We start from the raw sequence: 6876 nt of genomic DNA, 5'->3' as shown, positions 1-6876 counted from the left end.
TTATTTGGTAGCAATTTATCATAAATGAAATTAGAATTGAAAAAGAAAACAAATACAGTCACAATGATTCATTCACAGAAATAATGTTTTACAAACTTGAAATATTAGTTGTCTTTATCTTATAATCAGAATTTTCATATTAATCATCTTTTGTATGTGATCATAGACCAAGTGGTCTGATACCTTAGAGATTTAGTCATTTAAAAACACAGATATAATGATGTGTAGAATGCAGGATAATGCATGAAGGGAAAAAAGAAGATGAGGAAGGGGCATGCAAGCCACACCCACCCTCACTCCACATTATTGGAAATTTATATGAGTCTGTGATCTATAAGAATAAAGGCAAATATGAATTTACAATCATATTATATAAATATAAATTAAGAAAAAAACAATTGTATATTCCAAATAAAATTATGAACTCAAAAGTCTAAATAGTTTATCTAATTAACCAATCTAATTAACCAATGCGCAGACTGACATTTCATATCATATTTTTCAGGAATGATACATGCAGGAATTAGTGCCACACATTTAAACAATTTTCTTAATGGATGGAATGTATTTTCTGTTAATTCATCCACCATAAAGAAAAAGGAGAATGAAACCGGAAAGAAAATATTCGCAGTTGCAAAAGAATCCTGAAAATTAAATCAGGAGAAGAAACAGTTTTAAACATGGTTAATATAATGAGTAATTGGAAGGTAATGAAATCTTTAGTTGAATAATTTCAAAGTATTTTTTTTGATAATTTACCAAAGTAGATATAAAGTATAATGAGGACCATAATTATATTCATATTTGCCCTAGCAGTCATAAAAATGAATTAACAGATCTTGGTAATAATGTCAAGTTTAGGGTCAATATTTCAAATTAATTTTTTGGTAAAGCAGTGTTATATATACTTGAAGACTTTGATGTTTAGATCGTGACAGAATTTGTTTCAACAAAAATATTGAACTAGAATTAGTTACATGTATATTGGTATTTATTAAATGAAATCTATATTTATGGATAATTTCAACAAATTTAATGAACCCAATTTGGTTTTGAAAGCCTTCATACGTTATTATTACAAATTTCATTGTTGACAGCCTGAGTTTCCAGTTAATTTTAAATGTAATATGTTTTAGCTATAGTATTTGAACACTGCATGTACTTTCATTAATATATGTTGTACTACTTTTTTTTCATTAGGTTGAAGCCAGTTTTGTTGCAGAATGGCAAATGTTTGGTACTGGTTGGAACTATGAAAGTAATACAGGTAAATTTAAAGAATTAAGGCTTTAACTTTATTAATAGAAAAGAAATGCCCAAATGTCAGATCAAAGTGGACCTTGTAGATTCTAAACACCCTTGTGAAATCTTTAGAAGCAACAGTCTTCTATGGTGATAGGATGCCATACTTTGCAATGCTCATGTTATTATATGGAATATGATTTTTTTTCAGTTTGTGAGTGAATTTTTAGCTAATTTGTTTTTTAAAAAAAAGGCTCGTTTATCATTATTTTTATTATTTTGTTATTGAACAACCGAAGTTGATAACAAGTAATATAAAAGTCTGACTCATTATGAATCCTATAATTATATAAATTTACTCTCGATACGATTTTTATTATATTTCTTATCAATTGTAGGTCTTATGGTGGATCATCATCCTTTAAAGAACAGCAGGTTATTAGCAGCAGTTTTACAGAAAAATGAAGGATATAAATGGCTGTCAATGGTAAATTCATACATTTTAGGATAATTACATGTAGTTACCTTTGAGAAAAAAACTTGAGGTTTCATTTGATACTTTTTAATCTGATAATGGTGTTTTGCTGGCATAAACATTTCTTTTTAGACAATAGATTTAGTAGATTTTAGTTTGCCTCAAGTTGAAATGCATAAGTTCATATCTCATCAACTATAAATTGTAGGATCATGTAAACTTGTACAAAGATGACATACATTTGCCACTTCACTGGCTTTGGTTATGTTAAACATCCAATTTCATATCTCAGCAACCATATTTAAAGGTGTCAGATCATACAAACTTATATACACAGATGACTCTCAGAGTATCAGTTAGTAATTCAGCTTCCAGGCAAAAGAAGGTCACAGTGATCCACATTTTACACTATTGATTTGTACTTTATTTTGTTATTTAATAAATATAAAGTATATTATAAAGACTGCCACTGGTTCCTATGTGTAACAATGAAGCTAACTATGTGATGTAGATTACTTATGTTTATGACAAACTTGGTCACATGCTGTATATGTAAATGTATACCAAAAAGAACAGTTCAACTGTATTGATTTAAAGTAAATGGTCAAGGTCACAGCTATTACATATATACCTTGAATTTGCATTTGTATTGGACACTATATTGCTCCCTATATTGTCACTTATATTTCATTCCAAATTGCCTTTGAACATTAGAAAAACACTAAAAAGGATGTACATCATATGCAGAAGCAATATAAAATTGCATACCCATCAGGTGACCTAATTATTACAATCACTTCAAAAACCTGGCCATATATCACATTATGATATTAAACGCTTAATGAGTACCTTTGTTAGTCAGGTATATAATCTTTTTAAATTGATGTTTTAATACATGATTGGATTAAGTTTGCACCATAATATTATATATTACACTTTTTCATTACAAATAAATAAATTAAACTTTAAGGTAAATGCAACATCAGAACGTTCCCCCGGCAAATTTACTCTGAAAGTTTTGGAAAGTATGAATTAGAAATTGGAGAGGCAAAGAGATAACCAAAAACACAGAATTTAAAAGAGAAGAATTGAAATAAAAAGAATAGAAAGAAGGCCCCATGTAGTTCAAATGTTAAAGAAGGAACAACATATGAAATAGAAACTGAAGTAAACGACAATGCTTTAGTGCTTGAGACATTCAGCAAATTCCTTCTCATATTCTTTATAATATATATATATATATATAGATCATTGTGTAAAATTTGATTTTCAAACAAGACGTCTTTAAAGAAATAGTGACAACACTCAGGTAGCAGCTGTAAGTTGATCAAACCTATTCCAGAGATGTAATATGCCAAGATGTGAGATTTTAAATGAAGGGAGAAAAACAACTGGTATTTTCTTTTCGTAATGCCACTAATAGTAATATGATATATCTGAATGGGAGCAACCTGTACTATTCAATATGGATCGAAGGATTGACAATTTGTACAGGGAACAAAATGAACTCTAATTATGCTATGACTATCAATCAGTATTTGACTGAATCAGAGGAGTAAACTATATACATATTTTAAGATATAACAGTCTATGTTTTTGCTTAATTATTGAGGCATTAAAAATAAAGAAAGTTGAAAAACCTTTGAAAAAGTTATAATATCATCATTTTTTGCTTATGTTACTATGACAACTGAAAATATATAAAGAATTATTATTATGCTTCATCAAACTTAAATCATTAATTGAGGACAGGGTGACAAAGTCTTGACATTTTTTTAATCCATTTAATTGCATGACTGGTATCTATGAATCGATAATTGAAAGAAAAAAATATATGGTGATTTTCGCTAACTGCTGAGTAATTTGTTTTGCTCGTTTTAGACCACAGTAATGCTTATATAAGCAGCATTATCATAATATTTGTTTACATTTACATAGAAGCCATGTGTTGTAGCTCTGAAATCATGGTATTTGATCTCTTTTTGTCTGTTAGGTAGTTACTCTTGCACATCAGAACAATGCAAACCCTTGAATATTCCAATTTCTTGTCCTGTTGCCATGGCAACCATTGTTCGTAGAAACAAAAATTGCTTTCATTTGATTGTCTTGTGAAACTGTATTATTCTGTGTAAGTTTAACAAAGGATATGACAACATGTGTCACACTTTGTACACACAATTTTGAAAGATATACAAAGAACTGCTGTTGATCACTGTGTCGTTAGGGGTCACAAAAACGGTTTTAGGTCAAAAAATAGTCTTGTGACCCATATTTTTATTTTTATTTTTTCAAAGCTCATTGTTTTGACCATCTTATGTCAAATTTAAAAAAATATTCATTGGACCATTTTTTTTGGAAATTTAAGAAAAATAGAAATTTTTAGCAAAATCTGTGTTTTTTGTGTGCAGCAGTGTTGATTAAATTTGAGCCGAAATTAATAAATATGAATAAAACTGCCATTATTTGTGTTTTATTTACATTTTTAATGTTAATTTTGTAAAAAATGAAGAACAAACCTTTCAAATAACTTTCAAAGGCTTGAAAAAAATCCAGAGTTTCTACATCAGGTATGTATTTATGCATACACGTGATGTACCAACTTTGGTGACCGTTACCATGAGTCTAGTGACATATTATTTTTAACTCAAACTTTTATAGAGGCCATTGCATAGTATATGTATGCAAATTTTAAGAAAAATTCAATGGTGAAAAAAAAATTGCTATATCTGTAGGAATCCACCTTAATAACATTTTTTTTTCAATTGTCTCACGACTGTTTGTTTTGATGTTATTCATTTCAAATATTTCTATCAATTTGATTATTTGTTTACATGTATTTTTTGGCAAGTGAAGAATAAATGAATATCATCTTCTATTATAATGCAAATTTTTACAATGCCTGGCTTTTTTTTTTTAATGAAAAGGTGTTTCTCAAATTAATTTTCTAAAATTAAAATTGTTTATACTTAGAGATACTGATCTGCATTCAACATTGTTTAACAAATGTTTAAGATTATCTTTAAGACTTAATCTAAATAAGATTTAGCCAATTTCTTATTTCTCTATTGAATAAATATATTCAAAACATTCATTACAGTAAAATTTGATATTTCTATTGTCATAAACATATTAAGTTTCTGACAACAACAAAAAAACAACCAAAAACAAACATTATAATGCAAAGAGATAACAATTCTATAAGAAATCAAAACACGGATTTTTTTTAGGTTTCTGCCCTTAGTTCTAATGACTATTTTATAAACGACCCAATATTTTAAACATGTTCCATGTTATAGATGTTTAGCATTTCTTTTACTTTTTATTCTTGTGTAAAAGACATTATTATGAGAAGGTAAACAATTTTCAAATGGATTATCGCTATGTTGTTTTGTTAATTTTACAATCCAGGAGGAAGTGTTCTCCATCGTCCAGCAAGTGGCACATTTTCCATATTCTACCTTTCTAGGAATTTTATATTATCCACTATTTTCTATTTCTAAATTATGATCACTTATTCATTAATTAGTGAAGCATTTGAGTTCACAATTTTCACCATTATTTTTTATTCTATTTTCTAAATTCAATACTATATTTTCTTTCAATTAATTTTTAACCAAGAGTCCAATTCACCCAAGGTCCTGCAATAATTAACTTTATCTAGATATGTAGCATGCCAGTCATCAGTTTCGACAATATAATACACAGACAAAAAAGTGATTTAATTAATATACCATAAAAATGAAGATAGAAGTGTATTTTATTTTTTCTGGAGACAAATTTTGGCTGTTCACTGACAGAAATTAGTCAAACTGAAGATACCATATTTGATAAGTTTACAAGTGGTTCAAAAAGGAAGATATGTTCAAGTTTTTTTTAAATAATTTCTTTTCAAATATTCACTTTATTCAGAGATAAAAACAATTTTTCATAATAATTAGCATTTATAAAGATCATTTATCAAAATTTGATGATTACTAGGTGGGCATTTGGAAAATTAAAGTCTCTTCAGTGATTCTTCATGCACAACTACAGTTTTGAGATTTGAAAAAAATAAAGATGATAACAAAAAAAGTTTTTTTCAGAATAATAATAGATTGTACAATTTTGTTATCAAAGTTGATTGTAAAATGATTGATATTGATCATTTTATTTTGTTAAGACACAGGCTTGTTCAAGTCCATGTTAATGGTTTTTCTAAACATATCATTTTCAATTTGCATGATTATAAGTTATAACTAATAACAATTTATTAAATAATGCATACGAACAATTGAATACAATGTGCATCATGTACAATATCTTTTTTACTTGAAAAATAGTTTTCTAAAGGTTCTTTGTTTTGTTTTGAAATGCTAGTCAATAACTTATCTTTGACTTTTTGTCATTACTTACCAAGAAGAAATTAAAAGAATAAGAAACAAAAACCTAATAAAAAAAACCATACAAAAATGAATAAAAGCAAATAAAAAATACAAACTAAAACAAACAAAAAATCAAAACATTGAAGAAAAAAAAAACAACAAAATAAATAAATTAGCAAATTTAACAAAGTATATATAAATTAACAAAGACTTAATCAACATTTTATTCAACATTTTTAAAAAAGGTGAAATGTCATTTTAAACGACACCTGAGATGTTATCTAATAGTTCATTTCTATGAATGTTGCATTGTTGTTTGTTTTTTTGTTATTTCGTTGTTTTCCTCTTAAAGTTGACGTGTTTCCATCGGATTTACGTTGTAACCCAGATTTGTTTTCCGTCAATCAATTTATGACTTTTGAACAGCGGTATAGTACTGTTGCCTTTATTTACCTGTTAGGTAAATTTTAAAGAAACATACAAGCCGAAAACTTCAACCCTGATTGATTCAACAGGTAACATAATTAGATATAACATCAAACTATGTTTTATGACCCCATTAATGGCCAACATCTCAGGATTGAATACCCCATAAATGGTCACCATTTGATGTTGACCATACAAGAGGTTTGACATAAAGAAGAGAAAGCCAAAGGTTGTATATCTTTGCTAGCCAAGGGTAACGATCCACTTCCCTCCTCTCCACCCTTGGCAGATTAAGCCAACATATGTGATACCAATGTTGTGCCATCTATCGGTAGCTTAAATTCACGCCCATTCCGAATACATTATTCTTGA

General features: G+C 28.0%; 1 long non-coding RNA gene across 1 annotated transcript; it reads left to right on the top strand.

The window, feature by feature from the left end:
• The first annotated feature begins 576 nt into the window (after positions 1-576).
• On the top strand, positions 577-1729 carry LOC127723565 (uncharacterized). The gene is made up of 3 exons (XR_007992129.1): positions 577-707; positions 1201-1267; positions 1641-1729. It is a non-coding gene; the product is annotated as an uncharacterized LOC127723565 (long non-coding RNA).
• The last annotated feature ends 5147 nt before the right edge of the window (positions 1730-6876 follow it).

This window comes from Mytilus californianus, unplaced genomic scaffold (assembly GCF_021869535.1).
Source record: "Mytilus californianus isolate M0D057914Y unplaced genomic scaffold, xbMytCali1.0.p SCAF_13, whole genome shotgun sequence".
Lineage (NCBI taxonomy): Eukaryota > Metazoa > Mollusca > Bivalvia > Mytilida > Mytilidae > Mytilus > Mytilus californianus.
Note: the sequence above shows the minus strand (reverse complement) of the source record. Positions and strands in the feature narration are given on the sequence as shown.